Raw genomic sequence first — 22,226 nt, forward strand, 5'->3', positions numbered from 1 at the left:
TGTCACCCAGGCATGTGCCCTTGACCAGGAATTGAACTGGCAACATTCTGGTGCATGGATGACACTCAACCAACTGAGCCACTCCGGCCAGGGCTAGCAACGTAATTTAGGAAGATGTGTTTAATTTAACTAAAGTTTAGAGGAGATGATCTGGCTGGTCAATTGAATTCAGCATTTGTATCAAGAGTAACCAAGAGTGCTTTCATCTTCGATTTCAATTTTAAAAGTTAAAAACTGAGTTTCCTTTCCCTACATCAGGAAGCATCCCAGGGTCCCCATGATCACTGTATGTATATTTCCTGATTCTACCAATTCCTAAATTCTCAGAATTTCACAAATTGTTCAAACCTGAGTCCTCTATATCCCTTTATGAGAGTCGATTGGGCGGGACCTCAGCTTCCCAAGTGGCATCTCCTGAACTCCCTAAGCCCCACTGCGGAGCATCCAGAGCGCTGCTCTCTATTTGGGAAAAGACAGGAGAGCAATCAGGGACCCACTGTTGTGACAAAATCCCCACTGACTTTTTCTGTAAGTTTGGTTTGTACCTATAAACAAATAATTAAAAAAATAATTTGTTTATTGGAGAAAATTTACAGGACACATATGATCAAGAAAATAAAAATTGCCCATAATCTTACCACTTGTAGAGCACCAGAGGCAACACTTTGGTGTGAATTCTTTCAGTCTTGCAATTATGAACATGCTTTTAAAAAAATGTGATATGACTATTTTATAACCCATTTTTCTATTCAGTGGGAAATACTTTTCCTGTCCTAGAGTTATTCTTCTTTTATGTCATTTCTAATGGCTGCATAGTACTCCATGCTATCCATATACCTTGGTTTAATTAGCCAATGGTAAAAATATAGGCTGCTTTAATTCTTTTTTCTTTTTATAAGTATTCCTGTGGCAAAATCTTTTGGGATTATTTCCTTATGATAAACTCCTAGAAGTAGAATATCTGTGTAAAAAAGCATGTGTATTTTTAAGTCTTCCTAAATAGGTTGCTAAATTATACTCCAAAAAGCATTAATTTACACTCTTTCTTGATATATATAATAACTATATACATCCTTTTGTCCCATATTTACTAACACTGTGTATTAAAATTTGCCAATTTGATAAAAATAATATTTCATTATTGCATAAATATATACTTCTTTTTATTATTAGGCAGGTGTTTTTTTTAAATAATCTTTTTTGGCATTTTGAATTTCTTTTAGTAAATTGCCTGTGTTTTTTGTTTGTTTTTGTACACTTTTCCCTGGGTGCTGGTCATTGTCTGGTAGATTGGTAAGTATTGTTTAATACAATTTTTGAGCCTCACTCTCAGATATTACATCTTGATTTTGGAGAAAACTTCTGGATAATGTTCTCATTAATCTACAGCAGACAAAGTTTTTTTGCTTCTCTATGAAGTTCACATATGCTGAATACTAGTTTAATTCCAGATGGTTTTTCAGGAAATTTAGTTTACAATATGCTGATGCCTCTATAGATTTATGAAGACTAGTCCTAGACTTTTAAGCATCATCCAACATTTTTATACAGTTACTGGATTATTTAAGGTTTATTTCTCCCCCTCTATTTCCCAAGTGCATCCTATTTTCATCTCCTTACTTTTACAAATGTCCTATTTTTTTTTTTTAAAGTTCTCCTGGTTTACTGTTTTTCATTTTAAGACGATCACTAGGGAGAATAGCTAAAAGTATTGGAATGCTCTGTGAATCCTGCAAGTCTGTTGCTTTCTGTCTTCACCTTCCAGAGGTTTATGGGTAGAGAGCTGAAGATGTCAGCAGCTGCAGGAATCTCCCCAGCCATCAGCTGCATGTTATAGACACCATGTGGTTTGCCAGAGATGGAAAGGAACTAGGCTGGCCCACTTTCAGATTTTGCCAAAATTTGTCTTTCTTCTTTTACTTTCTTAACTAGTTTATTATCATTCCCTCCCAACCCTCCGCCCCCACTCTATCACATGTAATTTAAGCAAAAATGTTTTTATTTATTTTTAACTTATTTTAAAATAATTCGACTTAAATAAACATTGCGAAAATAGCACAAAGAATTCCCTTTACTCAGATTCCCCAAATGTTAATATTTACCACATTTGCTTTATCATTTCCCCCTTTCTCTTTCTTTATATATTCATACTTTTCCCCATTTGACACACATGATGAACATATGATGCCCTTTTACCCCAAAATATATACTTTAATGTGTGCTTCCTAAAAAACATAGCACTATTATAAAAATCAGTAAGTTAACATTCACATAATATTATTATTCTAATCAAGAGTTTATTACAATTTTATCAAGTATCTTAATATTGCCATTTATAGCCAATGGGGAAAAAAATAATTTTTAGGGTAAATTTTTTTCCCCCCCAATTAAAGGAAGGGAGAGAGAAACATCAATGTGAGAGAGAAACATCAATTGGTTGCCTCCAATATGCGCCCTAATAGGGGATGGAACCCACAACCTAGGTGTGTGCCCTGACCAGGAATCCAACCTACAACCTTTTGGTGTAGGGGACAATGCCCAACCAACTGAGCCACCTGGCCAGGGCTAGGGTAAAAGTGTTTTGATTGATCACCTGTATTAGTGGTTTCCCCAATCTAGGATTTTATTTTAAATTAAAAAGTAAAAACTATATACACATTCAAATATGACATTAAATCTTTAAAAATATTTTTTATTGATTTCAGAAAGGAAGGGAGAGGGGGAGGGAGGGAAAGAGAGAGAGAGAGAGAGAGAGAGAGAGAAACATTAATGATGAGAGAGAATCATTGATCGGCTGCCTCCTACACACCCTACACTGGGGATCAAGCCCGAAACCCAGGCATGTGCCCTGACCAGGAATTGAACCGAGACCTCCTGGTTCATAGGTCGATGCTCAACCACTTAGCCACGCTGGCAGAGCATGACGTTAAATTTTTTTTTAAAAATATATTTTATTGATTTTTTACAGAGAGAAAGAGAGAGGGACAGAGAGTTAGAAACATTGATCAGCTGCCTCCTACACAACCCCCTCTGGGGATGTGCTTGCAACCAAGGTACATGCCCTTGACCAGAATCGAACCTGGGACCCTTGAGTCTGCAGGCTGACACTCTATCCACTGAGCCAACCCGGTTTTGGCAATGACGTTAAATTTTAACACACTGGAGACTACCAACATATTAATGTGTTCTTATCAATTGTACAAAAAATATAAATGCTTTACATTTAACCTTATAAAATAATGCTTTTATCTGTTTTCTTTTTTGTTGTGTGCTGATCATTTTCCAGATTTGCTTTATCATTTTCTCTCTATATATCTATATATTGATATATACATACATATATAAACACATACATATATAATTACATATATTAATTATGTACATATAATTTTGCTCTCAGATTCATTCCTTACCCTTCTCCTGCTGTTTCATAGGGAACTCCATTTATTTCCCAGGCTGTTAGCTGTCTTTCATGGAGATTTGGCCAATAGGATGCACTGGTAAAAGACTGTAGGCAAGAGAAAGAAACCAAGGAAGAAGGAAGGTGTTTCTTCCTCTCTATCTCTGACTCAGGTGGCTTCTCTCTCATGGCTCTGGCCCAACAACCTTTCTCCTGTGGTCTCATTACAAATGGCCCCAACTTCTGGACTCCGGCAATACTACCTCTTCGCATTGTCCCTCTAGCTCTAGGAATAATAGCTGCTTCCGGCTCTGGCTAATCTCTGGTTGTCTTACTGTTTCCTGTTTGGCTTCTCAGCTCTTCCATCACCTATGTAACCAATTTCTAAAATTAAATTCCCTGTTTGAAATGTCTAAAGTAGTTTCTGTTTTCTTGACTCAACTGTGGCTGATAACACAGGGTAAGATTTTGTTTGAAAATGTCCTTGCTCAAATAACTTCAGCCACTGCCATGGATGAGTGCCTCAAGCCTTCATTTTACTTATATCCATTTATTTATCCATTCAGTCACATGCTATATAGTGAGCTCCAACTACATAGCATGTTAGTATGTTAGGTGATAAGGATTCAAAGGAGAATATAAGTAACAACAATGACTAACATTTACTGAGTACTTACTATATATTTAAGTGCTTTAACATTATATTCTTATATTAGAGGCCCGATGCACAAAATTAGAGCAAGAGTATGCCTTCCTATCCCCCCCCCCCCCCCCCCCCCCCCCGCCCGCGCCCCACTGCCGCCACTGGCTTCCCTTTAGCACCCGGGACACCGGCTTTCCTCACAGTCCCGGCTTCGTCTGGAAGGTTGTCCGGAAGGATGTCTGGTCTAATTAGCATATTACAGCCTTTATTATTATAGATTAGTTCTCTACTGCTGCATAAAAAATGGCCTGAAAACACAATGGTTTAAACAACAAGCATTTATTATCTCAGTTTCTGTGGGTAAGGGATTTTGAAGTGCTTTAGCAGGTTGGTTCTGGCTTAGGGTCTCTCAAGAGTTTTCTGTCGGGATGTCAGCAGGGACTGCAGTCTTCTGAAGACTTGACTGGGGCTGGAGGATTCACTTCCAAGATGACTTCCTCATGGGGCTGTTGGCAAGAAGTCTCAGTTCCTCACCATGTGAACCTCTGCATCGCTGATTGAGTGTCCTCACAAGAAGGCAGTTGACTTCCTCCAGAGCAGGCGTCCTCAAACTACGGCCCGCGGGCCACAGGCAGGTGTTTTTGCCATTTTGTTTTTTTACTTCAAAATAAGGTATGTGCAGTGTGCATAGGAATTTGTTCATAGTTTTTTTTAAAACTATAGTCCGGCCCTCCAACGGTCTGAGGGACAGTGAACTGGCCCCCTGTTTAAAAAGTATGAGGACCCCTGTTCCAGAGCAAGTGATCCAAAGCCATGCTGCCTTTTTTTGTCCTAATCTCAAACACTATCACTTCTACCATAGTCTATTTGTTTATCACTAAATCCACCTGTATCCAAGGGGAGAGAATTTCAGCTCCATATTTTGGAGAGAAGTGTGCTAAATAATTTGCAAACATATTTTAAAACCACCACACATCTTACAGTTCTTACTAGTACAACCACCCTAATTTTGCAATAGTCCCATTTTGTAGCTGAGGAAACTGAGATACAGATGGTTAAGAAATTTATATGAAGTCTCACAGCTAGCAAGTAATAGAATTGTGATTCCAAAGCAGATTTATTCTAGAACTTATGTTTTTAACCACAGTGCTATATTGTCTGGTCCTCATGAAGCTTATATTCCAATGGGGAGGATGATATTAATCTAGCACTCTCTCTATCTCTCTCATTTAGTCCCTGGTCCCAAGTGCAATTCTTTTTTTTAAGGGGCTAGCAGACTAGTAGTTCCCAATCCTGGCTGAACATTAGAATCATCTGGAAAGGGGTTTCAAGAACTATTGATGCCTAGAACATATAAATAAGAACCTTATAAATAAGAATCTTTAGGGCCCTGGCCCAGTGGCTCAGTTGGTTGGAGTGTTGTCCCATACACCAAAAGGTTCTGGGTTCGATCCCCAGTCGAGGCCTGTGTGAGAGGCAACCAATCTATGTTTCTTTCTCACATCGATGTTTCTTTCTCTCTCCCTTCCTCTCTCTCTCTCTCTCAAAAAAATAAATAAATCAATAAATAAATCAATAAATATATCCTTGGATGAGGATTAAAGAAAAAGAAGAATCTTTGGGGTTGAGATGCAGGCATCGTTTATTATTTTTTTAAAGCTCCTTGAGTGATTCCAATGTGGCCAGGGTTGAGAACTGTTGCAGTGCTCAATTCTGTCTTACAGTTTTGTACATGGAAGTACAAAGAGCTCAGTTTCTAGCTGCTGTTGTGTTGGGACAAGGTCTTCTTTCTAAAGGAGCTTTTCTACACATTTTTTTTAATTTAAAATAATTTTTAAATGTCATGGTTTGTGGAAGTTTTTTTGTTTTGTTTTAATCCTCACACGAGGATATTTTTCCATTGATTTTTAGAGAGAGGGAAAGAGCGGAAAGACAGAGAGAAACATGGATGTGAAAGAAACACATCAATTGGTTGCCTCCTGCACGCACCCGGACCAGTGCCCTGGGCTGGGGAGGAGCCTGCAACCCAAAAGAGGTACATGCCCTTGACCGGAATTGAACCCAGAACCCTTTGATCCACAGGCCAACCCTCTGAGCCAAACTGGCTAGGACTGGAAGTTTTTCTTTTTTTAAGTTTTTATTGAGTTGAGAGAGAGAGAGAGGAAGGGAGAGGGTTAGAGAGATCGAAACATCTATCAGATGCCTCCTGCACGCTCCCTACTGGGGATCAACCCCCCCCCCCCCTAGGAATTGAACTGGTGACCTCTTGGTTCATGGGTCAATGCTCAACCACTGTGCCACACAAATCCGGCATGGAAGTTAGTTTTTTAATGTGTTTTAAAAAATATTTTCAGAGAGGAAGGGAGAAGAAGAGAGAGAGAGAAATGTCAATGATGAGAGAGAATCATTGATTGGCTGTCTCCTGTATGCCCCACAATGGGGATAGAGCCTGCAACCCGGGCATGTGCCATTGAGGAGAATCGGACCCAGGACCCCAGGCTGAAGCTCTATCCACTGAGCCAAACCAGCTTGAGTGGAAGTTGTTTTTTTGTTGTTGTTTTTAATTTGGCAAGGGAAAGACATGGTGGGACATATTTTGTTTGATTGAAGATATCACTTTATGAATGAGCTGACTCTGACCTTCTTTAAAGCCAGAAGACCTCTTTTTCACTGGCTTCTACCACTACAGCTATCAAGAAGTGAAAAGAAAATCACACCAGCAAATCAGTTGTAAAGGCTTCACTCCAGGGAGGGCGGCATAGATGAAATGAAGTTGAGGATACAAATTATCTTTTTATTTCTGACATTAGCTAAGTCTTTCTGATTCTCCTCCTCTCCCAGTCCATCCAGAGGTCTGTAGAATCATTCTGCTTCCTGGGCTATGAGGGGATTTATTCTACTCCCACAAGAAAGCCAAGCACCATCTTGTTACTGATTTTGCCTCTCATAAGATAGGTCGTCTGCTTGTTCTCATCTGTAGTCTCCTAGAGAGCTGGGACCAAGTGTCATTTATTTTTCAATATCCAAATCTTAACAGTGTCTTATACATACCAAGTTCTCAAAACATTTGCAGCATTGAATTAATGTGCTTATTTCATTTTCAGAGGTTGAAAATGGTGATTTGTTTAGCTGGTAGGTCACAAAACCAAAGATGTCAAGAGAAGGGACACAGCATTTATTTATTTATTTATTTTTTATTTATTTATTTATTTATTTATTTATTTAAATTTATTGATATGCAAGAGAGAGAAAGAAGGGAGGAAGGGAGGGAAAGGGAGAGAGAGAGAGAGAGAGAGAGAGAGAGAGAGAGAGAGAGAGAGGCAGAGGGGGAGAGAGAGAGAGAGAGAGAGAGAGAGAGAGAGAGAGAGAGAGAGAGAGAAACATCAATTTTTGTTTCGCTTATTTTTGCATTCATTGGTTGATTCTTGTATGTGCCCTGACCAAGGATGGAACCTGCAATCTTGATGTATTGGGACAATGCTCTAACCAACTGAGCTATCCAGACAAGGCCAAAGCTATGATACTTTAAAAATAGAAATCTGATCATGTTGCTGTCTTGGCAAAAATCACCTCTATGGGGAAGCTCGTAAAGTCCTTCATGACCTCGCCGTTGCCTAGCTCTCCAGCTCCATTCTGACTTCTTCCAAGCTCTTTCAACCCACGGGCTTATGCACTTGCTGTTCCCTCTGCCTGCAGCTCTTTCCCCAGGCTCTTTGACTGGTTCCTTCATAGGTTCTAGGTCTCTGAGAGGCATTCCATGACCACTCTACCTAAAGTAATCTCAATGTGAAATTACCTTATCTTTTTATTTACTTGTTGAATGTCTGTATCCCTGAATCCAAATATAGGTGCCACTTTGTCCATCTTTTCTTTCTTTTTTTACACTTTGTCCATCTTGATAACTCTTGTATCCCCAATATCTGACTCACAGTAGGCACTCAATCAATGTTTATTAAATGGCCCTAGCCATTTTGGCTCAGTGGATAGAGCATTGGCCTGTGGACTGAAGGATGGTGGATTTGATTCCAGTCAAGGGCATGTACCTCATTTGCAGGTTCAATCCCAGGCCCTGGTTGGAGTGCATGCAGGAAGCAACCAATCAATGTGTCTCTTTCACATCAATGTTTCTGTCTCTGTGTCTCTCCCCTTCCCTTCCATTCTCTCTAAAAATCCATGGAAAAATATCCTCGGGTGAGGGTTAATAAAATATAAATATATTAAATGACTGACTACATACATAGAAAAATGAGTACTGTTATTCAGTTAAGGAGGTATAAGATACTATAGGCAGAATAGTGGTCACGGATTATAGAATACAATATTTTTTAACAGCCTTGATATTTAAAAAAGCCTCACATGTTAATAACATTTCCCCCAAAGCTTAGAATGTTATTTTCCAAATTCATGTATTTTCTTTTTAAACTAGTTCTATGGGGTGGAGGTGGGGGGCAAACAATGATATTTACTTTGGAAACACAAACATAAAAATAACTTTTTATTTTACATGCTGAGAGTAGAAATATGACCCCTATGCTATGCAAGATTTGCAATATAGCTGAAAATGGACAAGACACTGGCATTCTAATCTATTATAACTGGACCAGAACTTCAATCACCAGCTGAAAAAATAAACATGGGGTTGGCAGGCATTTGCTCTGCACCCTGAGTGCATTCCAAAGTGAAAGATATGTGCAAATGACCTAAAGATCTAATGCTTCCTGATTCAGAATTCATGCAAAGCCACATAAGATAGGGTAGAATGAGCCATGGCAGGGTGTGCTTGCCTTGTAGGAGAATGGCTCAGGGGATAGGGATGTCATATCTGGGCCAAAGAAACTGTGAAATTTCTTGCTTTTTCTTTCCAAGTGATCAAACAACTACAGCCACTAACAGAGAGCTAATTTTGTTGGACAGGGGATAAAACAGCTCCAATCCCAGGGTTTGCAGCAGTTGCCTGGTGCTAGCAAGGAGCAGAACAGGGAGGTGTGGAGGGCCAGCTGAGACATCTGCTGGGTTGTTGCTCCCAGTGGGTTGAGAACACTAGTTGGGACCTGCTATGTAAGGATGCCTGATGCAAAGCAAACCTGGGTAGGACCAGAGGCCTCTGTATTTATCCTATCTAATAAAAGAGTAATACGCAAATTGACCATCACTCTAACATACAAGATGGCCGACCCATGTGGTCAAAGATGGCCGCCCCCATATGAACACAAGATGGCTACCACAAGATGGCCAGCAGGGGAGGGCAGTTGTGGGTGATCAGGCCAACAGGGGAGGGCAGTTGGGAGGGACCAGGCCTGCAAGGGAGGGCAGTTGGGGGTGATCAGGCCTGCAGGTGAGGGCAGTTAGGGGTGACCGGGCTGGCAAAGGAGGGCAGTTGGGGGAGACCGGGCCTACAGGGGAGGACAGTTCGGGGGGACAAGGCCTGCAGGAGAGGGCAGTTGGGGGAGACCAGGCCTGTAGGGGAGGGCAATTGGGGGGGCCCAGGCCTGCAGGGGAGGACAGTTAGGGGTGACCAGGTTGGCAAGGGAGGGCAGTTAGGGGTGACCAGGCTGGCAGGGGAGGGCAGTTAGGGGTGACCAGGCCTGCAAGGGGAGGGCAGTTGGGGGAGACCAGGCCAGCAGGGGAGGGCAGTTAGGGGCAATCGGGCCGGTAGGGGAGCAGTTAGACGTTGATCAGGCTGGCAGGGGAGTGGTTAGGGGGTGATCAGGCTGGAAGGCAGAAGCAGTTAGGGGCAATCAGGCAGGCAGGCAGGCGAGCGGTTAGGAGCCAGCAGTCCTGGATTGTGAGAGGGATGTCCGACTGCCCGTTTAGGCCCAATCCCACTGGGCAGTCGGACATCCCTTGAGGGGTCCCAGATTGGAGAGGATGCAGGCTGGACTGAGGGACACTCCCCCCCATGCACGAATTTCATGCACCGGGCCTCTAGTCTCTACAATAAATGGAAAAGACTGAAAATGAGTAATGTGCTCAGCTTGATTTAGGGGTTATACAGAGGTACTAGTATAAGCCACATCGCCATAATTTTCCCAACCATTCCTCTCTCAGATGATCTTGCCTTTTTCTCCTTTACCTGATTTTTTTTTCCTCAGAGTAGAAAATAGCAGAAATAATTGTTACTTCAAGTACCCAGTCGTAGCCTGTTTATCTGCCATAACACAGTTTTTTGGTTCTTTGAATATGCCATGCTTTCTATTGCCAATTTAGTGGTATAAAACATTAACCATCTTATTACACTCACAAACTCTGTGGGTTAGGAATTTGGGTAGGGCACAGCAGAGATGTCTTGTCTCTGCTCCATGGTGACTGGGCCCTCAGCTGAAAAGACTCAAATACGGTGGGGGCAGGGGCGGGGGAGGGTGGCTGAATGATTGGGGCTATGATAATCTGAAGTTCTCCACCACTCATATCTGGTGCCTGAGCTGTTATAATGCAAGGCTGGCTTCAGTGGGACCACTGACTGGAGCACTTGCTATGACTTTTCATGTGGCTTGGGCTCCTCAGCATGGTGGCTGGCTTTCAAGAAGGAGCATCTTGAGAGGAAACATTTCAAGAAAACTAGGTGGAAGCTACAAGACCTTTTTTGTCCCTGACTCAGAAGTCAGGCAATGCCACGTTCTACTGGTGACAAGAGAGATATAGGCCATTCTAGATTCAGAGGGAGGGGAATTAGGTTGCATCTCTTGATGGAGTGGTGGCAGAGTTACACTACAGAAGGTCATTATGTTGGGCCTTTGTGTGCCTGCTGAAGACAATGACTATTATTGTTAGAAGCCTTGTTTTTAGCAGACAGGGTGTACAAGGCACACCTATGAGATCCTTACAAGCCTGTTTAGCTGAAAGGTTTTATGAGGCACCATCTTAGATGTTTTGAGGTTTTAAGTAGGGGTCCTACAGGCCTACTCTGGCTTTGATCTTTGCCCTGAAAAATTTTAAATTTGAGAATTGTTTGCCTTCTGGAATAGCTGGGAACAAGAAATAGTTTTATTTTCCAAATTTGACAAGTCCTGGCTCTTTCAAATTTTTTATTTTTTTATTATTATTTTTTTTAGCTCATTTCTGTCCAAATCTTATTATCGCAGCTACAAGAAACCAGTTTCAACACCTGCCCAGAAATCTCCTTAACTACATCACTGAGTTCATTAGGTACAGCTCTTATTTTCCATGTTATGGCAGGAAACAGGGCTACTAAACTCTCCATCACTGTAAAAATACTCCCTCTTATAATACCTCAGTAAAAAAAAAAAAAAGGAAAAAAAAATACTCCCTCTTAAAAAAAAATACTACCTCTTCCTCCAGCTTCCAAAAATTTTCTCATTTCCCTGTAAGCTCTCACGGACAGTCTCTGGAGCCCTGGCAGGCTTCTGCTAGCGATCTCAAAGCCTCTTCCAGCTTCTGCTTGCCACTGGTCCCAAATGTTTTAGACTTTTCTCATGGCAGCATCCATTCCCATGTAATAAAATCCATTCTGATTATCATCACTATATTACAAACTACCTCAAACTTAGTGGTCTAAAATAATAACCATTTTATTTGACTTATTACGTGGATAAAGTAGAACAGGGAAGGCTTGTCTCTGCTCCACAATGTCTGGATCTTCACTGAGAAAGACTTCAACACCAAGAGTGACTGATTTGACACTAAATCATCTAGAGAGTTCTTCATTCACATACCTGATGCATGGATCAGAATGTCTCAAAGGCTGGGCATACCTGGAATCTATGTATGGATTGGGCTTCTCACAGCAAGGCAGCTGAATTCTGAGGGGGCATCTCCTGAAAGTGAACATTTCAAATGAACCTGGTGGAAGCTGTATGGCCTTTTCTGACCTAGTCTCAGAAATCATGCAACATCACTTTACTACCATCTATCAGTACTGGATCACTTTAAACTTAACGCATAGCTTGAGGTTTGTAGGACCCAAGAATGTAAATTTGGGCTACAAATCTACACTAGAAATGTTGTTCGTCTGTGGTTATAACTTTTGGGGACAGCCCCCCCCCCCAATCTTCCACCCCCACTCTGCTCAGCACCAAGGCAATATTCCTTCGCTGCCCACGGGGGGTAGGAGTAGGGATGGGTTTATTTCTGGTCCAAACTTTATGACACAGGGTCTCCTATCCGCTCCCATCTAGGATAGATCCTGATCTTTGTCCTTTATGCAAACTGAGTTTGACGTTTGGTCATTTTCCTCAAAAGTAGCTTCAATGCTCCACTTACTTGTTTTGGTTCATGCCTTCACTTATGTTTTAGCATGATATTTTCCTTACTATATTGCAAGCTGCTTTTAAGAAGATGGTTTTGCCTTGGCCAGGTAGCTCAGTTGGATAGAACATTGTCCCAATACACCAAGATTTCAGATTTGATTCCTGGTCAGGGCACATTCGGGAGTCAACCAATGAATGCATAAATAAGGAACAACAAATCTGTTTCTCTCTCTCTCTCTAAAATCAATTTTAAAAAAGAAGATATTTTTGATATTTAAGCCAGCAATTTTAGTTGTTTTCAATAAGACGGTGAGTCTGAATACAGTCTGCTATATTACTGAAAATGGAAGCCCAAATCTCAATAAGTTGTACCTTCATCCACTTGGTTGTTTATTTCATAAGCTTGGAAGTTCATTTAAAAACAATTTATTGCCATATAATTAGCATACTATACAATTCACGCACTAAATGCACAATTCAATGCCTTTTACTACATTCACAGAGTTGTTTACCCATCAACACAATCAGTTTTAGAACATTTCATTATCCCTAAAAGAAACCTTGCACCCATTAGCCACCACCTGCCAATCTACCCATCATTTCCCCAGCCCTAGATAATCATGATCTTTCTGTCTCTATGGAATAGTCTATTATGGACATTTCATATAAATAGAATCATACAATATGTGGTCCTGTGTGATTGCCTTCTTTTATTTAGCACTAGAGGCCCGGTGCACGAAATTTATGCACTTGGGGGGGGGGGGGCGATCCCCCAGCCTGGCCTGTGCCCTCTCACAGTGCGGGAGCCCCGCGATTGATCGCTCCAAAGAGGTAGGCCCCACCCACTCATCTGGGGCTCCTCAATGGATTGCCCCAAAGAGGTAGGGCGGAGCCGGGGGTCCTGCCTCCACACTGCGTGGAGCTGTGGGACCCCCAGCCTCGCTGCACAGAGCCGCGGGACCCCCAGGCCTCGCCGCGCATTCATGTTTATTCCTAATACCTTCATTTCCCTACTAAGTTGGCATATTCCAGCCTCACTGAATGTGCCAAGCTTTTTTTCTAACATTGGCATTGTTGCAAATATTCTCCCCACCCTTATAGTAGGTACTGTGGATTGGCTCAGTCAATATCCATTGCAACTTCCTTCTACTGTGTCTTGCTCTATTGAAAAGTTAGAACACTAAAAACTGCATTTCCCAGACTCCTCCTTTTCTTTTAAAATATATTTTTATTGATTTTAGAGAGGAAGGGAGAGGGAGCAAGAAACAGAAACATCAATGATGAGAGAGAATCATTGACCAGCTGTCTCCTGCACGCCCCCCACTGGGCACTGAGCCCACAACCTGGGCATGTGCCCTTGGCTGGAATCGAACCCGGGACCCTTCAGCCCACAGGCCGACGCTCTATCCACTGAGCCAAACCAGCCAGGGCCCAGACTCCCTTTTAGCTAGACACTGAGTGCAATTTATGTTCTGCCAATCAGATGCTCCCACATGAGACTTGAATTCAGAATTAAATAAAATCAGGAGACAATTATCTGTATTTCTGATATGGATATGGCAAAGGAGGCAATGTGCTCAATGGTCGGCAGCTTGCTGTGGTGACAGAAGCAGTTTCCCCTCCACAGAGTAGTGTGATTTGGGGGCTCGGGATTGTTTCTAGGAGCTCTATCTAGAACCTGCTCCTCCAGCTCTTTCAACAATCTCTTGCGCCTACTAATACCTGATAGTAAGTGGATTCTGTTGTGTGTGTGGGTTAGATTCCTAACAATAATTTTTCAGATAAAAGACAAGAAATGAGTAGCTGCCTTATCCTGAACCACTCTTGCTCTTGCTCACTACACATGGTCTTTCAATTCCCTGACTATGTCCAGCTCTCCCCACCTCTCCACCCCACTCTGGGTTGCAACACCTGGCATGGTGCCTGGCCATACCAGCCATTCCAAGACTTTTGCTAAATGAATGAATAAAAGGGCAATATGACATTTTAAACTCATCTTGTACATGGGACCCAATTGGCTGTTTGTCTACTGACAACCTACTCTATCACTGGTGAGAGATTCACCCATTTTTAGGGACTTAAAGAGGACAGCTGGGACCAGGGCAAGAGCTTCTACTTCCACTTTAGGATGCAACAGTCACAGATAAAAAAGTCAAAATTATGAGTTTTAAAACTGCTGATAGCACTCAGATAAGTCAAAGCATGTCCATTCAATGCACATAGGGCCCTTTATGTTAATAAGAATAGTTTAAAGCACTCAGGAAAGGCAAGGATAGTTGAATGGAGGGGGGCAGAGGGGCCAGTCTTCCCAGGAATTGATGGTGTAATATGACTTATAGGTTGATAGGAAGCTCCCTCCCACCTTCTCTCCACCTCCTGCCTCCCTCCCTGTTCCCAAGCTGGTCATTTTAACTGCTTTACATTCTTAGAATTCTACTTGGTCATGTTGCCTGAAATTTCATTATGGCTATCCTTTTAAAAATATATATTTTTTTATTTATTTCAGAGAGGAAGGGAGAGGGAGAGAGAGATGGAAACATCAATGATGAGAGAGAATCATTGATCAGCTGCCTTCTGCATGCCCCACACTGGGGATCAAGCCCGCAACCCAGGCAAGTGCCCTGTCTGGGAATTGAACCGTGACTTCCTGGTTCATAGGTCGACACTCAACCACTGAGCCACACCAGCTGGGCTATGGCTATCCTTTTAAAAATATATATATTTTATTGGTTTTTTACAGAGAGGAAGGGAGAGGAGAGAGAGTTAGAAACACTGATGAGAGAGAAACATTGATCAGCTGCCTCCTGCACACCCGCCACTGGGGATATGCCTGCAACCAAGGTACATGCCCTTGACCGGAATCGAACCTGGGACCCTTCAGTCCGCAGGCCGACACTCTATCCACTGAGCCAAACTGGTTAGGGCGGCTATCTTTTTTTAAAGGTCATGATAACATAATTTGTATCCTGAGCACTTTGAAACAGGGGAAGGCCTGAGTGGGACTCTAGAGTGAAGGTCTTAGGGCAACATTAACACATCAGGCACTGTATTTGCCTTTAGATATTCAGGGCTAATCCTGAGTCTGCAGTAGCCTTAAATAGCACCCAGATTTATTAAACCAAATACCCAAATATACTAAACATAGTTTAGGGGCCCTCCACAGTCCTCTTTGCTAGACAGCTATGATCTCTTCCTTGTCACGGTGTACCCTGTCCTTCTGGGCCACAGCTGATTCACCAGAGTAGGTTGTCAATCTGCAGGCTAGTCAATGACTTTTGCCCCGTTGCCCAGTGCAATCGGTTCTGCCAGTTTAGGGGGAAGAAGGTAGCACAACACAGATGTGTATCCACATGATATTAACTGAGGAATATCAGCAGGAAATCCACAGGACCCTTAGCTGAGGGCCTCTGAGCAGGTGTGAGCCCAGAACCACCCTGTACCCTAGCCACAGGAAGCCTGATGATGACTCCTTTTGGATTAATGTTTGCTATTGCTCCCTATAATAAATATCCTTTATTTTAGCTAACTTTAGTGAACCCAGTTCCTTATTACCAAATGAGTCTAAATTAAAATGGCCTAAAGGTCTAAAACACCAAATATAGTAGATACTCTTATGTTTCCAGTCCACAACCTTCCTTCTCTGAGAACTGCACCCACCCAAAGATGTGAGTACCAACACCTGGTACCCTTATAGTAAGTCCTCTCAAGTTACTTTCAACCAGAAGATCTTTGTCTAAGACACCAATACAGGCATCTCCCGAGTTACCAATACCTAACCTGTAGGTGCCTGCAGGTATCAATAGCTGCCAGGTGCTAAGAACAGAAAAGGTGTCTCCCTGGGCAGGTGGAGAGTGAGATTGAGTCTTAGTCTATAAATTTCTCTTGCTAAGAAGTACTATCAATATTCATTCATTAAACAAATACATAATGAGTGCTTATCTATATACCAAAATTTGAATGGTTTCAACTCTATTATGTGTGAATCCAACATCTGAGGGGTGGCCTTGGACCATTATTTATAACATGGTTTTAAATAAAATTTTGTTTTACATAACTCCATCCCAATTGCCTCCTAATTAATATTTGGCCTTGCTGGGATTCAAGCTGAGGTTGCTTGCAAGAAACACAGAGCTGCACAGTAGGTGTCTTACTTGAGAAAAAGCTGCTTTCAGTATTTCTTCCAGACTAACATGGAGAAGTAACCAAGACTGAGAGAGGTGATGCTTCAAAATGTTTAAGGGGAAGCATTTTCTCAATCCGTTGAGATTTGCTTCCCGGCAATTGTCAGTTTCACTCAAACTCATAAGAATTTTTTTAAGAAAGTGTGTAAGACAGTCATAAGAAAGCAAAAGTGCAGAAATAGTGGAGCGTTTTTATTGAAACAGGTCCTGGAAAGTCTCTGAAATGAGTCATTGATGATTTAAATAATTTAATCTGTTATCTGATATAGATACTCTGAGTTAGGTGGGGTTTGTCAACCTTATATATATATTCAATAATATTTACACTCAAAAATTAAATTCATTCAAATAAAGACTGTGAAAGAAAAAATAATTAGGTTTTTAATCTAGGGAAAAATTCTCTAGAAAGAGTGATTCTTTACTTTTTTGAGTAGGAGAATGGCAGAAAACCTTTCTTTTCTTTATGGTTTCAAAAGTAACATACTCATTTCAAAGTTTAAAAGTTACAAACACAAAAAGTAAAAAAAATTATTAAAACAGTACAGAAAAGCATTTATTTAAACTGTATTTATCTAGCACCTATTATGTATGAGACCCTAGACTAGGCATAAAATAGACCATCTCCAACAAACTCATCTTCCAGAGAAAGCATTACTGAGTTCGTTATAGACTTTACACATCTGGATTATAACCCATGGTGGTAAGTTTTGGATCTGGCCCTCACCCTGAGGGTAGGCCAGGAAGCAGTGCTCTAGAGATCTTAGGTGACCCTGAGCTTCATAGACTTCTACACTGCATGCTACTGATAGTTAAGAATCTGCAGGACTACCTTTGGCAAAAGCCTCCCCTTCCAATGGAATTCAAGATCAACCCCACTACAAAGACTCTTGGCACATATCAACCTGACAGGAGCTATGTGCTTGGGAGCAGGTACAAAAGCAATGTCCTGTTGGCCATTTTATCAGATGCTGGTGAATGGAGAAAATATCCTATTTCAGATCCAAGGCAGCTAACAAGTATTTGATAGAATGCTGTTTGGACCTTACCAGTACCCAGTAAAAACTATTTGTTAAAATTAATATTCCAGTTGTGTTTGAAGGGAGGAGACGCTCAGGTTGCTCTTGCAGAGGAATTTACTGGGGCAGGTATACACCCACAAAGCTTTTGAAGACATTGTTTTCCAAAGTCTCTGACGTCAGCACGTGCCTCCCACTTCAGAGGCTGAAGTGTACTGGCTGGAGCATCAAGATTAGAGGCTCTCATTATACGTTATCTTTTATGTTTCAGTTTAATGACAGGGTCGGGCACATGGTTTATAATCTAGCTTCAGGTTGATATCTATGAGCTCCATCTCTCCTGCAGTTTTAATTTTTGTATTTATAATTAAGTTAAGTCTTTTGTAGTGATGCTTTAACTGTGAATTTGGGTTTAAATAGTCAAGAGGGTTTTTTTTCCCCATGGGGGAAAGGTCAGGGGAGGTATTTTTTTTTAACAATATAGGTCTTGACAGTTTTGATTACATAAATTATTTATGCCACCTGCTGGTCCTTTTAGGATTCACTCTTTCATTATTAAAAATTTTTACATTTATTTTTTATTTATCCTATACACAATTGTGTCTAAAATAATCCTTCAATCAAATCCATAAATGTTTTATAAGAAATGTACTAAGTTATAGCACTTGACTCTGACCCATAGCTCCTATTTTTAAAATTTTCCCTTGCCTAGGTTAATTTAGAAAGATACTTACATATTATTTAGGGGAGAGCTATTATTCTTTTTTTTTTTTATATAAGAGCTATTATTCTTTAGTCTAGACTAACACAGCTAAACAGCATATAATAGACCTCAAAGCCTTTGTGGATATCAAAAAAGCATATACTTCTGGTGAATAGTGAAATTTGTCTTCCCTACAAATGTAAACTAGCTCATTTAGCTAGAAAATCATTAAGTGATTCTTCCTGGAAGGAAAACTTGTAACAAAGGTAACAAAGCCATTTAAGTTGTTTTATCCCCCCTTACCATCTGCCACCCCTCTGCTTTTCCCTCTTCCTTGTAGTACATAATCAAATTGGAAGAATTCTCTACATAAACTGGGATTGATGTTTCTCATTTAAAATTCACATATTTGCTTCAGAGTACTATGGGAGACTAATGAGGAGCAAATTGAAGTGCTCATAGAATCCCCAAATTGATTTTGGGTGGGTGGTAACATTCTTTTTAATTATAAGAGAAAACATGTTAGTTGTAGTAACTTTGGAAAGTTCAGGCAAATACAAACAAAGAAATAAAAATAATCTATAATAAGCCCAAATCCCAAAGAAAAGCAGAATTAACATATTAGTGAATATCTTTTCCAGGTACAGTTGTACACTTCCTTAAAAAAAACAAAACAAATTGGGATAGTGTACGGTTAATATCTTTTTTTAAAAAATATATTTTATTGATTTTTAACAGAGAGGAAGGGAGAAGGATAGAGAGCTAGAAACATCGACCAGCTGCCTCCTGCACACCCCCCACCGGGGATGTGCCCGCAACCAATGTACATGCCCTTGACCGGAATCGAACCTGGGACCCTTCAGTCCGCAGACTGACGCTCTATGCACTGAGCCAAACCAGTTTCGGCACGGTTAATATCTTATCTACTGTTTTATAACTTGCTTTTTTCACTTATCAACACAATGTAGTCATTTCTTGATTTCTTTATTCTTCTAACCTCTGAAACTCTATTACCTTGATGAACTGGACTAGATTTAACTAGTTCTATATTTTTGGCTCTTTGGTGACCATGGTTTTGGATAAGAGAAAAAAGCCACAGTGAGCATTCTGGTACATACACATTGGTGGGTATCTCTGGCACTTTCCTTAGGATAACGAGGGAAATTCATAGCAGCAGAATTTTCAGGGTCAAAAGTTAAGAACATTTTCAATCCATATTAAATAATTGATAATTAACAGCTTCCAAAAGAAGGACAATTGTGGGGGTTAACCCCTTAGGCAGGTTTTAGTGTTGCCACTCCCCCAATCTCACCTTGGAGTACTTCAGAGGAAAAAGCTGCCTGGTCACTTTTCATGCTGAAGGAAGTTCCTGAAAAGAGTTGGAAATCTTTTAAAATAATAGCAAAAGTTCATTTAAAATTGATGGCTGGTAACAGTGATGTAAACCCAGACAGCTATCTATGAAATCCTAGAATATTTTAACTGAGACGTTTTCAGACAATAGCTGTTTTGTCCAAACTACAGAACAAAAAGTATATTTTCTTAAAAAAAATTTTTGTGTGTGTGTGTGTGTGTGTGTGTGTTTGTAAAACATGCACAACAGGACTGATGTGAACAGCTGACCAGGCCACACAGCACAACTTCAGGGGTTTCATTTACTCCCTTGGGTTGTACAATCTAGCAGCTCTTTGCATATAGTACACAATTCACAGGTTCAAACAAGTATATGTGGGAAGTTAGTTCTCTGCCACCTTGTCCCCTAAATGTCCTATCTAAGCATGTACTCAGTCTTTGGGTATCCTTCCCAAGATATTCTGCATATACAAATATTTACATAGTTATATAGTCTTTTTCTCTAACACAAATAGTGGTATATTATAGACCCTGTACTGCTCCTTGCTTTTTTCACTAACAATAGATCTTGGTGATTGTTCTGTATCAGTATATTTAGGGCTATCTCCTCCTCCTTCTTTTAACAGCTCAACGGTATTCCACTTCGAGCATGTTTAGAGCTCTTTCTTCAGAAGTAAGAGATTGTGGTGTTGGAAACAAGGAACAAAGTTCAAGAAGCATTAGGGTAAATTATGGTGTGGGCAGGCTGAATCTGAAAACTGGAAATACAAAACAGGAGCTGTGTGTGAAAGGAGTCAGGGTTAGAGAAATGGATTTTTTAAAAATATTTTTTTTTTATTGATTTCAGAGAGGAAGTGAGAAGGAGAGAGAGAGATAGAAACATCAATGATATCAATGATAAGAATCGTTGATTGGCTGCCTTTTGCACACCTCACACTGGGGATCCAGCCTGCAACTGGACATGTGCCCCGACCAGGAGTCAAACTGTGACTTCCTGGCTCATAGGTCAACACTCAACCACTGAGCCACGCCGGCAGGGCGAGAAATGGATTTCTGAGTCACCCAATATGTTAGGACCATTAGGATACCTCAAATTCAGTGGCTTGACCAATATACTAGTATAAGTTTATTTCTTTAAAAAAAATTAATTTCAGAGAGAGAGAGATAGAAACATCAATGATGAGAGAGAATCATCGATTAGCAGCCTCCTACACACTCCTTATTGGGGATCAAGCCCACAGCCCAGGTATGTGCCCTTGACTACAATCAAACCTGGGACCCTTCAGTCCGCAAGCCTACACTCTATCCACTGAGCACAACCAGCTAAGGCCATAAGTTTATTTCTATTTCATATAATGGCCAGAGATATTTGGCCTGGGGGCTCTCATGCTCTGACTATGGCTTCCATCTCTGGCTCTAGCTCCTACCATCATATCCACATCCCAGCCAGCAGAAAGGAGCAGAGACAAGTGGAGGGCATGCCCAGGAAGTGGCCCATATTACTTCTCACATCCAACTGGCAAACTTAGTCACATGTCACATCCCATAGTCAGCTGTAATAAGTTTTGAAATATATATCTCCACAAAGTGACATTATTCAATGTGAAGGGAGTTACTATCCACTCTATGGGTTATTTATTTTTTTTAAAGAGCTATTGAGGAATTTCAGAGCACATTGGCTGCCTATCTTATAAGCCTGTGGTACAAGCAAGGGATGTTTCTTTCATTTCTTTGCTTTAAATATAAGGCCTAACTTAGTAATACTTTCTTTTTCTCTTTTTCATAAAACTTATCATGGCGTGCCAAGAATGGTTAGTTGGAAAACACTCACCAGATGAGAGGGGCTGAGTTATTATTAAAATGTTATAAATTGGAACAGTTAATTTAGTCTGTGCACCCAGACTTGTGATTATTTCACAAAAGTTCCCTGAAAGAAAAATTGATGATTGTTTCTGAGATATGGTACTGTAACACTTAGTTTTTTATATAACTTTAGAGTTTGTAATTAAAAGGCCCCATGCTACATGTAGGCCATGTGGGTCCCACGTACATACATCAAGAAGACACTGAAAATTAGTGCTTGAAATTCCCAGATGGTGGGAGAAAACCATTTTCACAGGGGCTTGCTGACACTGCCCTTTTTGCCACATGCTATGTCCAGTCACAGATGGACAGAAGGCTCAAGGCAAACTAAAAAGACTAAATATTGGCTGTGGGGAGAGCATAGGAAGGATAGGGATTTTCTTCCTTCAGCTTCTCCCCTCTCCTTTGTGTGGGGAGCAGAGCTCACTTTTCACATTTTTGTTTTGTTTTGCTTTTTGACACCGGTGACAAACTTCTTTTAATAGGCCAATCATTTTTATTCAGATATTAGAGGTCTGGTGCACGAATTCACCCTAATGGGGGCTGATTGGGGCCGGGCCGGCCTGGGGGAGGGGCCTCAGGTGGTTGGCTGGCCCCACTGCTGATCCAGCTGGGGCTGGCCGCGGGGGCGGGGGGGGGGCATACAGGGGGGGGGCCGAAGGGCTGCCCCCTGATGGGGCTGGTTGGCCAGCCCCAGTGCGCCTCATAGCGACTGGTTGTTCCAGTCATTCTGGCGTTCCGGTTGCTTGGCTTTTTATTATATAGATTACACTTATGATCCTTAGCAATATATTAAAAATATCCCGAGTAAACAATGTATTTGCACACCATCTAATGGCTCTAAAAATATTTAATTTCAA

Source organism: Eptesicus fuscus, chromosome 16 (genome assembly GCF_027574615.1).
Source record: "Eptesicus fuscus isolate TK198812 chromosome 16, DD_ASM_mEF_20220401, whole genome shotgun sequence".
Classification (NCBI taxonomy): domain Eukaryota; kingdom Metazoa; phylum Chordata; class Mammalia; order Chiroptera; family Vespertilionidae; genus Eptesicus; species Eptesicus fuscus.